At 41.4% G+C, this 17,772-nt stretch overlaps 1 protein-coding gene and 1 long non-coding RNA gene across 3 annotated transcripts in view; both read left to right on the forward strand.

Moving 5' to 3' along the window:
• LOC124291519 (ankyrin repeat and KH domain-containing protein mask-like) overlaps positions 1–17,772 on the forward strand; it is a 139,173-nt gene that overhangs the window by 19,355 nt on the left and 102,046 nt on the right. The gene's annotated exons all lie outside the window — the stretch shown is intronic.
• LOC124291524 lies at positions 14,427–16,771 on the forward strand. Its single transcript, XR_006902232.1, has 3 exons — positions 14,427–14,642; positions 15,099–15,211; positions 16,672–16,771. It is a non-coding gene; the product is annotated as an uncharacterized LOC124291524 (long non-coding RNA).

Here is a 17,772-nt window from a genome sequence, read left to right on the forward strand (position 1 = left end):
TATTCAGGAGTCGTCTGGTATGCCTCGGTGTATGATAAGAGAACGAGAATAGCACCGACCGGCTCAAAATGGGCTGTGTTTAAATGGTATTCAGACCAGAAATCAGGCAAATATCAGTGTCGGAGCCCCAGTTTATTCAGGAGTCGTCTAGTATGCCACCTTGTATGATAGGAGAACCGGAATACTCCCGACTGGCTCAAAATGGGCTGTGTTTAAATGGTATTCAGACCAGACATTTGGCAAACATCAGTGTCGGAGCCCCAGTTTATTCAGGAGTTGTCTGTTGTGCCTCAGTGTATGACAAGAGAACGAGAATAGTCCCGACTGGCTCAAAATGGGCTGTGTTTAAATGGCATTTAGACCAGAAATTAGGCAAATATCAGTGTCGGAGCCCCAGTTTATTCAGAAGTTGTCTGGTATGCCTCAGTGTATGATAGGAGAACCGGAATACTCCCGACTGGCTCACAATGGGCTGTGTTTAAATGGTTTTCAGACCAGAAATTAGGCAAATATCCGTGTCGGAGCCCCAGTTTATTCAGGAGTCGTCTGGTATGCCTCAGTGTATGATAAGAGAACGAGAATAGCACCGACCGGCTCAAAATGGGCTGTGTTTAAATGGTATTTAGACCAGAAATCAGGCAAATATCCGTGTCGGAGCCCCAGTTTACTCAGGAGTCGTCTGGTATGCCTCAGTGTATGATAAGAGAACGAGAATAGCACCGACCGGCTCAAAATGGGCTGTGTTTAAATGGTATTCAGACCAGAAATCAGGCAAATATCAGTGTCGGAGCCCCAGTTTATTCAGGAGTCGTCTAGTATGCCACCTTGTATGATAGGAGAACCGGAATACTGCCGACTGGCTCAAAATGGGCTGTGTTTAAGTGGTATTCAGACCAGACATTTGGCAAATATCCGTGTCGGAGCCCCAGTTTATTCAGGAGTCGTCTGGTATGCCTCGGTGTATGATAAGAGAACGAGAATAGCACCGACCGGCTCAAAATGGGCTGTGTTTAAATGGTATTCAGACCAGAAATCAGGCAAATATCAGTGTCGGAGCCCCAGTTTATTCAGGAGTTGTCTGGTATGCCTCAGTGTATGATTCGAGAACCGGAATACTCCCGACTGGCTCACAATGGGCTGTGTTTAAATGGTTTTCAGACCAGAAATTAGGCAAATATCCGTGTCGGAGCCCCAGTTTATTCAGGAGTCGTCTGGTATGCCTCAGTGTATGATAAGAGAACGAGAATAGCACCGACCGGCTCAAAATGGGCTGTGTTTAAATGGTTTTCAGACCAGAAATTAGGCAAATATCCGTGTTGGAGCCCCAGTTTATTCAGGAGTCGTCTGGTATGCCTCAGTGTATGATAAGAGAACGAGAATAGCACCGACCGGCTCAAAATGGGCTGTGTTTAAATGGTATTTAGACCAGAAATTAGGCAAATATCAGTGTCGGAGCCCCAGTTTATTCAGGAGTCGTCTGGTATGCCTCGGTATATGATAAGAGAACGAGAATAGCACCGACCGGCTCAAAATGGGCTGTGGTTTGGTGGTATTCAGACCAGAAATCAGGCAAATATCAGTGTCGGAGCCCCAGTTTATTCAGGAGTTGTCTGGTATGCCTCAGTGTATGACAAGAGAACGAGAATACTCCCGACTGGCTCAAAATGGGCTGTGTTTAAATAGTATTTAGACCAGAAATCAGGCAAACATCAGTGTCGGAGCCCCCTGTTTATTCAGGAGTCGTCTGGTATGCCTCAGTGTATGATAGGAGAACCGGAATAGTCCCGACTGGCTCAAAATGGGCTGTGGTTAGGTGGTATTTAGACCAGAAATCAGGCAAATATCAGTGTCGGAGCCCCAGTTTATTCAGGAGTCGTCTTGTATGCCTCAGTGTATGACAAGAGAACGAGAATAGTCCCGACCGGCTCAAAATGGGCTGTGGTGAGATGTATTCAGACTCCATCAACCTTCGCTCATCTTTTCATTGTGATCAGTCATTAGAAATAGTTTCAACAAATCCATATTTGATGACGAAAGTAAATGATGTTGTTACTTTATCTCGTTAAAAAACGTTTTTCATATCTGGACTTTGCAATCCAGTTTATTATCCACTCAAAGGTAAAAGAGAATGTTTCTATCAACTGCAGTTATATCCTGTGTCTCCCCGATATTTTAACTTCGGTCCGCATTAGTCACAACAATCACTATCATTTTACATCTACTCATGCTTCGAATTGAAGTGCATTTGGCAGGAAATGGATACGTATACATATTTGTTTTCGCTAAAAGTAAAATTTCTTGCAGTTGGACTATCACATGTCAACAAAGTGTTTTCGCGGTGGAAGAAGCGAGATCGCGCGAAACCTCATCGGTGACAGGTCAAATTGTTCCTTGCATAAAGCCTATCCAGCAAAACACCATAGTGCTTGCTCTCGCATAACCTCAGTTATGATTATAGATATTTTACATTTATAGAGCAAAGCCTACAATTAAAACGAAACAATATATTTCTTATGGAAACACAATAATTTCAGATACTAGATTTCTTTCGATCACTTATATTGGAATGACGTCACCAAGATGGCGGGCGTGTTTTGAATCGTGTCCGACCCTTTTACCATAATTGCTGAGATTTTAACTCCAGCGCTGTAATTGCTCATAGAAAATGAGTGATAAGAAGAAAGTCAAGTCTGGCGATCAGTCTGCGAAGAGGAAGAAGCTACCAGACACTCCAGAGAGTACTACTAACTCAGCCACGTCACCTGTTGTTGACATCGGAGCTGCTGTGAGGGAGGCCATGATATCCGTGAACGGTCCGCCACAGCTCATGAGCTCACCGCTCCCACACAACAAACCAGGTCAGAACTACTTTAGTCAACAACAGCATCAAGCAACTGACCAGAACATTTTCAATGCTCTCAGTGAGATCAATAACAAATTGTCAAAGTTAGACTCCATTGAGAAATCTGTCAGATATACAGACTCAGGTAGCCAGGCTAGAAATTAAAGTAGCCGAGCTTGACTCACTTAAACTTAAACTTAATCCTATCGGTTCACACCCATAACCCCTACATGCCACTACCCCTACGCTCCAGTACCCCTACAGCTAGTTAAAACAACACCTAGCATTTACCTGTCTGATATAATAGACTAATCCTAAAGAGGGATTAGTGCATGGAGCATAGATGAGATCAAGGGATGCATAAATGTGATTAGTCTTTTGTGGCAAGGAAATTAGTGGTCTCATGATGAAAACAAACCTCAACCCTGAGTAGAAGAAACATACAATTGGAAAAGTGTTGTGATTGCTAAATGTTGTTAAGAAAAGTTGTTATAGTGCACTTTAATGTTACATATATTACAATGTTGAGAAGTTGAGAGAAATAAAACGTGGAGATGATACAGGAAATTGAGATTGTTCCATACAGTATATAAGTGCTGACATGAAACAAACATGGCATCAACATGGCTGGTCTTCGCAATGTTGAGTTTGTTATGTCACGGAGAGGTAGCCGTCAAGTTCTGTTGGATGGATATCTTCACACTAAGAATGTTGAGCGACAGACCTGTGTACACTGGAAGTGTGTGCAGTCAACATGCAAAGGAAGAGTCACAACTGTTGGCGATGTGGTAAGAAATACGACTGAACACAATCACCCACCAGAGGATAGCCAGAAGGTCCGGTTTGTCAGCAACCTGAGGAAGAGAGCCAGGGGAGGAGTCAATACCGATGCGCACCATCTACAACAACGAGCTTACCAACCTGACTGATGACGAGACACGTACCATGCCCTCCCTTTCCATCTGTTAGCAGTGCCCTGTACCGCTACCGCCAGAAGACGATTCCTGTCTTACCACAGACGAGATCGAAGTCGACCTCCAAGATCCCTGGACGCAGACAGCAGATGGTAGACCATTCCTCCTGTTTGCGGACGGCCATGACGACAAGATCTTGGCCTTCGGAACACAAGAGAGTCTTGAAGCCTTGCAGTCAGCTGACAACCTCTACATGGATGGAACTTTCACAGCCTGTCCTGCACTGTGGAATCAGGTATACATCATCCATGCAAGACGTGGCAGCTCAACATATCCCCTCATCTTCGCCCTTCTTCCGGACCGCCAGACAACAACCTACTCCAGACTCTTCCGATTGCTCAAGGATGAAGTTCAGCAGAGACTCAACAGACCGCTTGATCCTGCCTGCATCCAGACCGATTTTGAGCTAGCAGCAATCCACGCCATAGAAACAGAATTTCCCACTGCTGACGTGAAGGGCTGTTTCTTCCATTTCTGTCAAGCCATCTGGAGGAAGGTTCAGGATCTTGGACTAGCTGTTGCCTACAAGGAAAACCCCGAAGTCACCAAGTGGATCAGGAGAGCAGCTGGACTACCTCTACTTCCTCAAGCCGCGGTCCAAGACACTTGGATTGAAGCCATGGATGACACTCCTGACGTCCCAAGAGCTGGCGGCTTCAACGACTACATCGTGACAACATGGGTCGACGACACTGCCAGATTTTTTCTTCACCTGTGGAACCACAACTTGACAGCTGGGCCGAGGACAAACAACAACCTGGAAGGATTCCACAACCGTCTGAATCGAGAAATTCCACACAGGCACCCGAACATCTACAGATTTGTAGAAGTCATCAGGAGAGTCGAACACGCCGAGAGAGTGAGGATTGCTCAGATTGACTTTGGTGCTGCGCCAACAAACAGAAAACGAGTGTACAGAGAGATCGACAACCGTCTGTGCAGACTCAAGGAACAGCTTCAGCGTGGACAGAAATCCCCTCTTCAGTTTCTTGACGCCGTCGGCTACCTGCTCAAGCTTGGATAGACTGTAACACTGACACTTGAACACTTGTGATAATGTAATAATGTGGTCTTTCTCTCATCCTGATATGTTGATATGAAACACTTGTGATAATGTGATCTTTTGTTCATCCTTATATGATGATATGAAAACACTGAATGTAAATAGACTGAAAAACTTGACAATTGATCTCAATGATGTGGTACTTTGTGATAACAAATGTATTAAAGTCACTTTTAAAATCTGTCTTGTGTCATGTTGTGCATCTTAAGTGGACCAGTCCACTGTATGGAATAGGTAACAGGCAGGAGATTAGTTATGCAACAGACCATAAACTATGTTGTTATAAGCTGTAGGGGTAGTGGCATGTAGGGGTAATGGGAGGTTACCATTCTATCTGACATTGAGAACATGAAAGAGCAATTGTGTACGTTACCTAGGGAGGCGTTGAATCTACAAAAGGAAAGTATGCAAATAAAAGAGTATGTGTTAGATCAGAGGTGCCGTTCTATGAGGGACAATTTCATATTTACTGATATCCCTGAGGTTGAATCAGAGACTGTTACTACAGAGCATATCTTGAGAAAGTTTATAAAGGATGATCTGAAAGCTGAATCTGATAATATTCACTTCAAAAGAATTCACAGGATTGGACAGAGAAGACGGGGCATCACCAGACCAAGGTCCATCATCGCCATTTTGATGAAATGTCGCGTTGTCGCACGTCGCGTGTCGCGCTTTGTTAAAATATTGAGTATAGTATGTATTATAACGTATTTACTAAAACGCGACACGCGACACGCGACAATGCGACAACGCGACATTTTGATGAAATGTCGCGTTGTCGCACGTCGCGTGTCGTGCTTTGTTAAAATATTGAGTATAGTATGTATTATAACGTATTTACTAAAACGCGACGCGACAATGCGACAACGCGACATTTTCATGAAATGTTGCGTTGTCGCATTGTCGCGTGTCGCGCTTTCGTTTTCAAGGTAAAGTTGATCAAGCAAATGTTTAAAGAATGCGCATGCGTGTGTATGCCGCCATTTGTTTTACATAACAGTTGGGGTAAGTAGTCGTTTCCTCTCCTTTGTAGATGATCGTGCATACAATGGTCAAATGTTTTCTTTCACATCATTTCACAGGTTTTCAAGCATGGTTGATCGAAGCCTTGAAATACGTCAAACGCCTCCTGAAACACGTATCCTACCATAAATCCTCAATTGATTTCATGCATGTACATATTTAGCATAAACAAGTGAGATACATGCTATGTTTTTATGCAATATATTAAGGTGTTCTGTTGTCACTAGAGTTATGTGTTTTTTAATGTCCGGATACTTATTTGCCAATAGTAGTGCACTTTATTATTATTATATAATATTTATCTAGCGCATATATCCATGCAACTAGTGCATGCTCAAGGCGCTGGTATTTTTTCTCCTCGATCATTGGATGTCAATCTCAACTCCCAGGGCAGTATACACTCTTGCAGCCACTAGGCGCACCGAGTTATTGTGGCTTTCTCATCCTAAGGAGGTACCCATTCACAGCTGGGTGGACTTGGACACATAGTCACAGTACTTTGTCCAAGTTTACTGCACATTGCTGTACCCGCATCAAGGTGTTTGCACGTATTCATGTGGTCACTATCTGGTCATTTACCAACGTATTCGTGGGTTCTTTTAAGTGCACAGGGTTGTGTACTGTACACTAGTGGTTGTCACAACACGGAAAGAGTCTGCACACAAAGTTTTTACACCCGGTCACAGGTGGGTTCTATCCTGTCACCTCAAGCTCGCTGTATCACTAGCCTAGCGCCTTTGCCAGCTCGTCCACCATGCCCCATTATGAGCTACATTAAAGGGGTTACATATCGAATACTGTAAGTGACATCTTGCGATCTCGCATTCTCGCGATCTCGACCTTTGGAAACAAGCTAAAAATGCCAAAAGTGCGAGAATGCGAGATCGCGAGAATGCGAGATTTTGGCCAAATCTCGCGTTCTCGCTATCTCGCAATCTCGTGTTTTTGGTACATAGCACTTTTTGTCAAAAGTCGAGATCGCGAGAATGCGACATTTGTACATGCTGTCAAATCTCGCATTCTCGCTATCTCGACTTGTCAAATATGGCCATAAAAACATGAACTCGCGAGAACGCGCGAATGCGACATTGCATTTTCTCGCGATCTCGCGTTTTAGACGCTGTCGTTGCGCATGCGTAATATCATAAGGTCAAGGCGCATGCGTATCTTAGTAGTGCTGTGGTCATGCTTCTTTGATGCTTTTCACTTCCCAAGTAGCATTTAGCAAAATTATGACATAGCTTGAAAATGCTATGTAATTTACATACACGATGTGTAGGGTAGAGTATATGAGACCATTCCCGTTGTTACAATTTCCTATGTACTTAAAAATCCTCAACATGTAAAACTGTATTTAAGAAACGAAATTGTGAATATGAATGTCCAATAAAAGTCAAAACATGAAAGTGTCCGGAAGCTGGAAAAAATATTAACGTCAGTGAGTGATAAAATAGTGCTTAAAGTCGCATCATTTTGCAGCTACATCGTCAGTTATAGAAATAATCACCGAGCAGTGGGTTTCTCCATGATGCGATATCATATACGGCTAGCATATTCATTCAAACAAAATTATTTGTACCAATAATATTTGTGTTCCTCCTGCAGACATGATATATTGGAGTTTCAATGTCTTATTAACAACAGACTGCGGATTATGGGTGAGATATCTCTGTATTTCCATATCATACATACATACATACATACATACATACATACATACGTACGTACGTACATACATACATACGTACGTACATACATACATACATACGTACGTACGTACGTACATACATACATACATACATACATACATACATACATACATACATACATACATACATACATACATACATACATACATACATACATACATACATACATACATACATACATACATACATTTGTATAGCGCCGATATCCAGCTCAGCTCAGCTGCTCAAAGGCGCTTTGTTTTCCCCTCGTTCACTGGATGTCAATCTCAACGGCACATCGTATTGTCAATCTCAACTCCCTTGGGAGCATACAACTCTTGCAGCCACTATGCGCACCGAGTTAATAGGGCATTCTCATCCTTACGAGGTACCCATTCACAGCTGGGTGGACTGGGACACATAGTCACAGTACTTTGTCCAAGTTTACTGCACGTTGCTGTACCCGCAACTGGGTGTTTGCACGTGTTCATGTGGCCACCATCTGGTCATATACAAACGGATTCGTGGGTTCTTTTAAGTGCACAGGGTTGTGTACTGTACACTAGGGGTTGTGACAACACTGAAAGAGTCTGCACACAAAGTTAACTCCAAGGCTTTTACACCCGGTCACAGGTGGGCTCGATCCCGTCACCTCAACCTCGCTGGACGACTAATGTAGTATAAAATTCTGTCAGCGAAGGACAGTGAGTGAGTGAGTTTTGTTTTACGACGCACTCAGCAATATTCCAGCTATATGGCGGCGGTGTGTAAATAATCGAGTCTGTACCAGACAATCCATTGATCAACAGCATGGGCATCGATCTGCGCAATTGGGAACCGATGACATGTGTCAACCAAGCCAGCGAGCCTGACAACCCGATCCCGTTAGTCGCCTCTTACTACAAGCATGGGTTACTGAAGGCTCATTCTAACCCTGACCTTCACGGGTCCACTGGGAGTAGCTCATGACTATAGCAAACCTGTTGCTAGGCTCTCGTCACACGGCATTGCTGCACCCATTGATCTTGCAACAAAACTGAACAAAGAACTACCCATCTCTAAAACGCCGTGGATTCCAAATGATATCCCGTGCTTCAAATAATCAATAACACCCGGAAACTGGCCAACACACGATATTTAAGAAATACAGTTCGCTCTACCACCACATATAGCGTAATAAGCACACTTTCGCCCTGAACTATTATAGTTAAAGCACGAGGACGCTTGCTGACATTCCACGATTGCATGATGGGAATGTAAACATTGCGAACGTTTCCGTATCGCTGTAAAATTGTGAGTCGAACTGACACATGTTATCTGTCGGAAAACATAAACGTAATGTTTCCACCAGTGATGTTAACTGAGTGAAGCAACTGCAAACCTAGACACGGAATGCAAAGGAGTAGTTTACTGTAGGAGGCTGTACGAGGCGATGACAACTCACCTGCATCGTCTCGTCGGTTACATTGTGATGTAATGCAGAAGTGTTCTATTACGAGGGGGCATACGAGTACTAGAATTGCGCAGTGACGCCAATACATTGTGACGTAACGCAAACAGTGCACATTATCGTCTTATAAAGTACTGTCGATGCCTTTGATTTTTCACCGAAGCATCTTAGAATTATCAACATTGTAAACACAAAAGTAAACCAAAAGGCCCACATGGCACACCGAGTACGGTACAGTGAAGTGTCCTCAGCTGGCCGTTTCAGCTGGTTCCCATGGTAGCGTTTTGAACTGCTCATTTGTGACGTTATTCCGACTTATCGTCACAATATGACTTTAATCACGCCACCACTGCTTACTACACTACAACACAATAATTATTATTATTGTGTGCTATATTTGTACGTGTTAATACGCAGCGAATAGTCTTGCAATTTCCGGGAATCGAATACTAGTACCATTCGATCATGTTTTTCAACCAACCACATTAAAGAACACAGTGTCTTTTGGTTTACATTTGTGCTTTCACGCATAAAATATTAGAAGTTATTTATGTTCTATCTCTGTATCGTGCTCTTTTCACGTAGATTGCTGCAAATGGCTACTTTGGGTTCAAGTGGAGCTCCACCTACAAGTAGTATCCTTTTTCTCACGCACAATCAGCCGCAGTGAAGATAAAGCAGACATGTTAAGCCTTAGAACTTTATAGTCGGTAGATGCGATACAACTGAGGCAGAACCATCTTATTATTTCAGTATATGTTATTATCATAAAATATATTTTAATGGAATATAACCATGAAAATATAAATAAATCTAATTTTCAAAATGTGTGACGTTTTACTGATTCGCTTCAAATCACCTGGTAAGTCCATGATATCATGGTATACTTAACTAGTATAACCCGTCTTATGCTTTCTTCTCTCGCAGTCTGCTTCACTTAACGGCTTTCAGGAGATGATTTAATTCGTCAATACTTTTTTAATGGATTGAGCTATGAAGAGATACGCATAGTTCTAGATGTAAGACACAGTTTCTCCATCGGGTTCGTATTCCTTATGAATGTCAACAAGTTAATAATATAAAGTGTAAGCAGAAATATCTGCATGTAAACATATCATGAATATTAAAAAAGCAACGGTATTCATAAATGTTACATGAATTATTGATGATATATGTTGTGTTACATTCCCTTTGATGTTTTTGTGCACATCTGTAGTACAAACAGTTATGTACAATATTAGGTGAGTGTTTCAATATTGGTATCAACCAAATTGAACTATCACTTTTCCTTGTTCATATTTCATCTACAATAGAGGTATATTTTTATTCGTTGTTTTTACATGTCTTCACATAAATTGCGTTTATGGTATTGTATGTCATGTTGTAAACATTGTTGCATATTGTAAGTAAATGACAGTTATGAAAAATAAGTATCATTCCTCCCAGTATTCGTCAACTGAAGCGACTGTTAAGAAGAATGAATTTACGTCGTCGTGGTGCTTCTAATATCCAAGTGGTCCGGCGAGCAGTACAGGTACATGTACCGCCGAGATTCTATTTATACATTGCATAATTATGTCTTTACATTATGATACTATATCATCTGTTTTCACAATGTGAATGAAACATGGTGTAAAGATCACACGCAGTCGTGTTAACAGTCCTGAAATCAGTAAGACACAGGTAATTGTATCCATGTGAGTTCCGCATTCAAGTTTCTATTTGAAATATTATAAAACTGAACTAATTGAGAAACAATATTTTTTATCAGTGCTGTCACATCAAGTACACCGTTTTACAGTTACTTTTCATCGTTGCAGGAAGAACTAAATGGCAGTGGTGCCTATCTCGGATGTAGGTCAATGCGGTCACGGCTGCAGTCGTCATATGGCCTATCAGTACCAAGGTATGCAGTAAAATGTTAAAACTTGAATTTGGAATACCTTAAGTATTAACATAAATATCAGGTACATCAACTACCCGATATCGATATCGTGTAATAACGATCATGTCCCTTCTACTGATTTTCCCACATGAACTTGCGATAGGTAATGAAACCAGTTAAACTGCCTCATCTGGTTTATACTAATATTTAAATCTATGCAAAACACTTACCACAACACTGCATCACAAGGGGTATTATTGATAATCACCATGAATTTATATTACAAAATCATAGCATAAATGTCTTTATAGGAATAAGTGAATATGGCACTCTCTATGGGGAAGGTTATGAAAAAAATGGATGTTTTATAATAAAATATCATGTGCTTATGCATTGGTCTTTTCGGCGAGGTTTGTGAAGAAACTGTAAAAACACATGAAGAGGGTCAACCGCAAAATTGAATGGCATTTAGACTGGGTCATTATTTTCATTTCATTAGTGCATCAAAAACCTTTCACCTCGATCAACTAGTGCTGTATACTGACTTGATGTTTGGCGAATATATCTTGTGTATGAAATCCTAATGTTACTGTATATTGTATTTGGGGTGTAGGTAGCTTAGTGGTTTAAGCGTTCGCTGATGGTCCGTGTTGAATTCTCCACATGGGTGCAGTGCTGAAGTACTGAAATAATATGTATAAAAAAATATTAAAAGTTTACAAATTAAAGTAATGTCTTAGAAGAGTTTCCTATTCCGAGTGAGTGAGAGAGTGAGTGAGTGAGTTTGGCTTTACGCCGCTTTTAGCAATATTCGAGCAATATCACGGCGAGGTACACATGGGCTTCACACATTGTACACGTGTAGGAATTCGAACTTGGGTCTTCGGCGTGAGTGGAATAATATGGCCGCCACACAAATCGTGAAAATACTGTTTCGCTGGTCGATTTCTTGACCCATTACCAGAAAACTGTAGAAAACAAACTTGCAAACTTGGAATCCAGTTTGGCTACCAGTCAACAAAGTCGGAGAACACCGTAACTGTTTGGGGTATATGAAACTGCTGAACTTGCCAAATATCACGGGACCATTATCAAATTATATCGGTTAAATTGAATAGGTTATATATAGTTATATGCCCGTAGTCACGAGGTATGGACACTTGCGAAAGGCCCCTTAGCCATCCCAACACTCAAGTGCTATGAATGCTTAGCATTACACCACTGCTCCAAGCTAATTTGCGTATCACGTGCCCGCACTTTTAGCTTTTTTAGAACAAAAGCGCTTATGCACGGCCAGGGTATCAAACCCTCTACCGTTCACCCTCCTACATCACGGAGGCGGTAAAGATGTGTTGGTTATATTATACAGGAGGTGGAAATTGTTCATTTATTTAACATAACTTTCTCCCAAACCTTAAATCTTTAAATAAACTTTCAGAGATACAGTCCTCCAGCTTCAGCGTGAGTTAGACCCAGAAGGTGTGGAGATGAGATGTCGCCATCGACTATCAAGGCGTGTCTACACTAACAAAGGACCCAATTATCTCGTCCATATCGACGGCTATGATAAATTAAAACCATTTGGTTTTGCAATTCAAGGGGCCATATGCGGGTAAAGAAACTCCGTTACCTAAATCAATGCTTTCTATTCAAGTCCATACTAGAAGAGTAGATCCATTGGAGATCATTGTCATGTAGTTGTCGTTTTGAGAATACTCCAATAGTCCTTTCCTAAACCGCACGCAAAAGAAACGCATACTTTGGCGGTTAATCTCTCTCTCTCTCTCTCTCTCTGTCTCTCTCTCTCTCTCTCTCTCTTTATGAGCATCAGTAATTGTGCCGAATTATATGGCGACATTCAACGGCTGTCTTTATTTACATTGTCAATGTATATGTTTCCCTTTAAGGTGCATGTCACCAGAACATTAGCAAAGTTTCTTACTTTATGATGTGTTATTGATGAAGTGGAACATTTTCAGGCGTTACAATCCTGTTTCATGTGTCTGTATCAGAGTATCTGTATGTCAAGATGTGATTCGTCATCTGGCTTGTACTCATGTCAAGATCACATAAAGGTCAGATCACATAAATCATTTGTTATAGATAGGTTAGTTACAGTACAACCCGAAATTATTGAGAATTTAAAGATTGTAATTTTTATATTTTTTTCACTCATTACTCACGTATTAAATGTGAATATTAGCAGAACATAACTCCAGATTCAAAGACAGGTGAACAGTTAGTATTTTGTCAAGTCACCATGGGCAGCATTGCAGGCTTGAATGCAGCAGGGCATACTACTGATCAAATAAGTTAGAAAGTCGTGGTCTATGCTGTCCCAATATCGGACCACATCTTCTTTCATTTCAGCAATATTTGTCAGATTTTTCTTATTGACACTTTCCTTCATAAGTCCCCAAACATTTTCTATTGTATTTAGGTCAGGGCTATAGCTTGGTCAATCTAATAATGTCAAATTTTGGGTCCGAAACCAGGCCTGTGAATGCTTTGAACGAAGTTTGGGTCGTTGTCCTGCTGGAAAACCCAAACATTTCCATAGAACACGTGAGCAGATGGAAGTAAATGTCCCTCGAGAATATCTTATCTGTGTACCGCTCACTGTTCATATTCCCTTCAAATGCACAGAGAGGCGTTGCCCCTAACAAGGATATGCCACCCAACACGTTTAATGTGAAACTGAGGGCTTCCTTTTTGCTGCTCAGGACCAGTCACTTCCCACTCGCAATCGCTTAAATGTGATTCTTAAAGAAAATATCAATATCGAATGTCGACTTTGCAATGAATTCACGGAGACTGTCCAACACCTTGTCAGTGGATGCCCTTCCTTGGCACAAACATCATATCTTAAACGACATGATGGCATGGCTCGTTGCTTTTACTACCGTCTCCGACATGCCTGTGGCTTTGACTCCGAGGTCCATCCATGGTACGACCCTGAACATGTCCAGGGCGTCATGGAAAATGATGCTTTCAAATTTCTCTGGAACAGGCCCATATACAGCCTGAGGAGAATTCCAGCCAACAAACCTGATCTTGTCCTTTTTGATAAAGCCAATGAATTTATTTATATCATTGAATTTTCCGTCCCTTTTGACACCAATGTGATTGACAAGATTCTGGAAAAGCATACTAAGTATGCGGACCTCGCCTTTGAAATGTCTCGCTTGCATCCCAAGTACACTGTCGCCAGGCTCTCCATTGTTCTCGGTGCCCTTGGTTCGGTACTTCCTGATCTCTTGGCGCAGATCAGGAGAGTGCCCGGGTTCTCCACCGGGAGTACAGCCCTTCTGACACTCTGGGTAATGCAGAAGGCTGCAGTGTTGGGGAGCCTTTATATTCTCCGGAAAGTTCTTGGTGGGTTCGACTAGCCAGCGTTTCCTGAAGTCCCATCCGCTGTCTGGGCTGCGTGTAGAGGGTGCGAGGGCCCTGATCTGATGATGAGCCTTACCAGCCTGACTGTGACAGGATCACCCGAACCCTCTCTGTTGCATATTATCTTTAATCTGTAAAACATAATAATAATAGGTAACACTATATCTGAGGTATCATGTAGGTGTCCCACGATGTATCAGAATGGACGCTGGGACTGAAAACGGTGTTATAGAGGACATGCAGAAGGCATTCAGATGGTACCACACAGATGAAATGGCAGGGGAAAGTTGTGTCATAATTGCAAGTTCTAATTCAAACCAAGTAAGAAAACCATGTCAAAACAATTTCACAATATTCACCATTTGTGAAACATGAATCAGTTATGCTCAAAACACACTTTTCGTTCATTTGTTCCTCAAACATGCATAAACAAAACCTCCCTGTATTAGTCCACAGAACGTACAAGACAGTGAAGTGCTGGAGCTAAAAACATTATGACTGTTTCACCGAAGATCAATCCAATCATATCCTGCTGTACCAGTGGCTATCCACGTTCACACCACTTCATTAAGAGTGATTGAGTGAGTTTAGTTTTACGCCGCTTTTAGCAATATTTCAGCGATATCACGGCGGGGGACACCAGAAATGGGATTCAAATATTGTACCCACAGCGAGCCTGACCACCCGATCCCGTTAGTCGCCTTTCACGACATGCATAGTCGCCTTTTATAGCAAGGATGGGTTGCTGAAGGGCTATTCTACCCCGGACCTTCACAGAGGATAGAAAGATGGTTGAGATCCATGAGGGAAGGTGGCATTGCTTTCTGGATAGACTTATTCAAAGATTTACAAAACACAAATGCAATAAATTTTTCTGATGAATTTGAAAGGTATGTACAAAGTATGCTAACGTAAATCATACAACATCATGTATTTACTCCAAGAAATCCTTTGATTTTTTTTTAACCCAGTGCGCACGAGTCATTCACTGGATTCCCTATTATTACACTAAGCGTATCTAGTGATATTTAGGTAAATAACAATGTTTTCAAGCTGATTAGTATGACATAGATATGAAGAAGTAAGTATGAATCTAGGGAGTGTTTAGCCACTTCCTTTTGTGTAATCTGTTTATGTTCATGAAGCTGACACACCGTGATATAACTGGAATACTGTTTGGAAACAGGGCCTAAAGTTGAAGGCCATTACCCGAGACCAGTGACGTAGCTACTATTACAAAAATAAGCCCGGGCTTACACATGATAGTTGTTAATAAGGTTGGACAAGTCCTGAATATTATCTAAATATAAAGCTTTGCAACCTATCGGGCTTACACGAAATAAATTGGCTTGCTTCGCGCCTGGAGACGTAAGGTGCCGGAGACAGCTTCTTGCCACAGCGCGTCCGTGGAAGCCATTTTGTAAGTATTACCTGCCTGAATAAGGGGTCTACCATATATTTTAGATTTTGGCCTAAATACTACAAAGTGCGATCCGCGGCTTACTCCATTCGTGACATGATATCGTAGCGCATGCTGTGATCACCACATTTGTTTATGTTCCCTGAGCCCGGATGGCGAGGGGAACATAAAGAAACATCGAGGGTACATCAACCCATGGGCCCCTAGGTACCAGTGAACAACGTGTTTATCTTACCGAACAACTCAATGGTTATTTTGAACTGTTAGAAGCACGGGTATCGGATCATAGTATGAAGTTTCAGACAAGAAAAAACAAATTTATAGTTATCTCCCTTTGATCGATTTGCATTCGCAAAACATCGGTAATTTCCGTACAATATTCATACGTGATTCAATGCTATTCGAGAGAAAGAATTACTACTACGAAGTACCCGATGATTTGGCATTCCCAGCAGGTTACATAGAAAATGTTACTCCCTTGTAAGCGGGGTACATTTATGTGTGGATGCAAGATATATATAGTTTTTAGAACCACAGAGAACTTGGAATTTATCGCTTTTCTATAGCCAAATATCACGTTATATTTTCTGCGTTACAATGAGTTGTATCACGTCATAATAGTTATTCGTGGTGAAGAACGAAACATTGCAAGGCTTGCTCAGGTTTTTGTTGCTTCAACCTTGTAGCTTAGATGCACACGTTTTATGCCTGTCATACTTGCAAGTGAGGTTTTACGATGTGAACAAAACATGTTTGTGCAAAGAAGCTTTGTTTTAGGGATACAGAGTTCGCAACTTTGACATGGTAGAATGGATATAAACACAGTGTGGTTGATCCTTATAGATGAGTGAGAATTAAACTATTCATAACAATGCCCTGTACCTTAGTTCCACATACAGACATTTTATTGTATTGATTCTGTTTTGCAAGGGACTGTCTCCGATACAGCTGTATGGATGTGATACAAGCTGATCTAAACAGAATAAGGGACGAGTGGAATACACATTTGCCGAGACGTGTAACCAGTCAGCTGAATGGAAGGCCAGATTTGATGTACAGTATACCAAAAATGTTTGGTACGTTTGTGGAGAGGTTGGGGCGATACTGTGGGCTGAAGGTCACAACACACATCAACTTGTAAACTTAAATGTTGTACTTGTAATGCAGGGTGTACATCAACTATTTAAACAGTGTTTTTATATCCATTTTTAAGGCTATCGGGAAACATGATTAATATGATGCAACATTTTTATTGTGCATTTCGACAAGTCGCTAAACTCTGTTAGCGAGATGTGAGATTACGAAAGTGAGGAAGTGTTTACCATAATAGTCATCAGCGATGTGTTTTTTATCCTGCTAGCAGTCGTATAATCGGGTTTTTTTCTGTTTCGGTACTAGTGCTGGCATTATTTTCGTTGCGCAGTAACATATATATTCCACTATAATGGCATGTGTGAAACAACATTACCATATATTTACATTGAGCACGTGTTCTTCATGATATTGGTTCAGGATCAAATTAATGACCAAAGCATCTTTAGAAGAAACTTCTTCAGTATAAAGTGTTTCGATTCTTTTTTAAAGAAAATAAAAACAGAACACTATATCCATATAAATGTAATGGTAGAGTTATTTTTTAGTAGAAATCAGGCTTGTTTTAGGGAAGGGACAGGTTAGGCAGAAGGTGGGCTAAAAATAACACACTAGGCTTAGCCTTCAGTGGGCTGGTCCATTTAGCTCTTGAGGGGTGAGGACCCGCTAGGCAAGTGCCTAGTATGCTTCTTCCCCATTATGCAATGGGATGTGCCAGTGCATGTGCATCTCATGAGCAGAGGGATCAGTCCACTGAACTTTTCTTTTGTCGGCATTTATTGGGTAATTTTAAGAGCATGGTTTTTATTGGGTAAGAGTTATAGGTTAAGGATATAAGAGGGCAGATTATTTTTTTCTCTGCACTCTGGGGTCTTACAGAGACAAGAAAGGTGAGGAATTCACTATTGTTTCTGTAGACTGGGCAAACAGAGTTTTAAG

This window comes from Haliotis rubra, unplaced genomic scaffold, assembly GCF_003918875.1.
Source record: "Haliotis rubra isolate DU_JTF1 unplaced genomic scaffold, ASM391887v1 Scf494, whole genome shotgun sequence".
NCBI lineage: Eukaryota > Metazoa > Mollusca > Gastropoda > Lepetellida > Haliotidae > Haliotis > Haliotis rubra.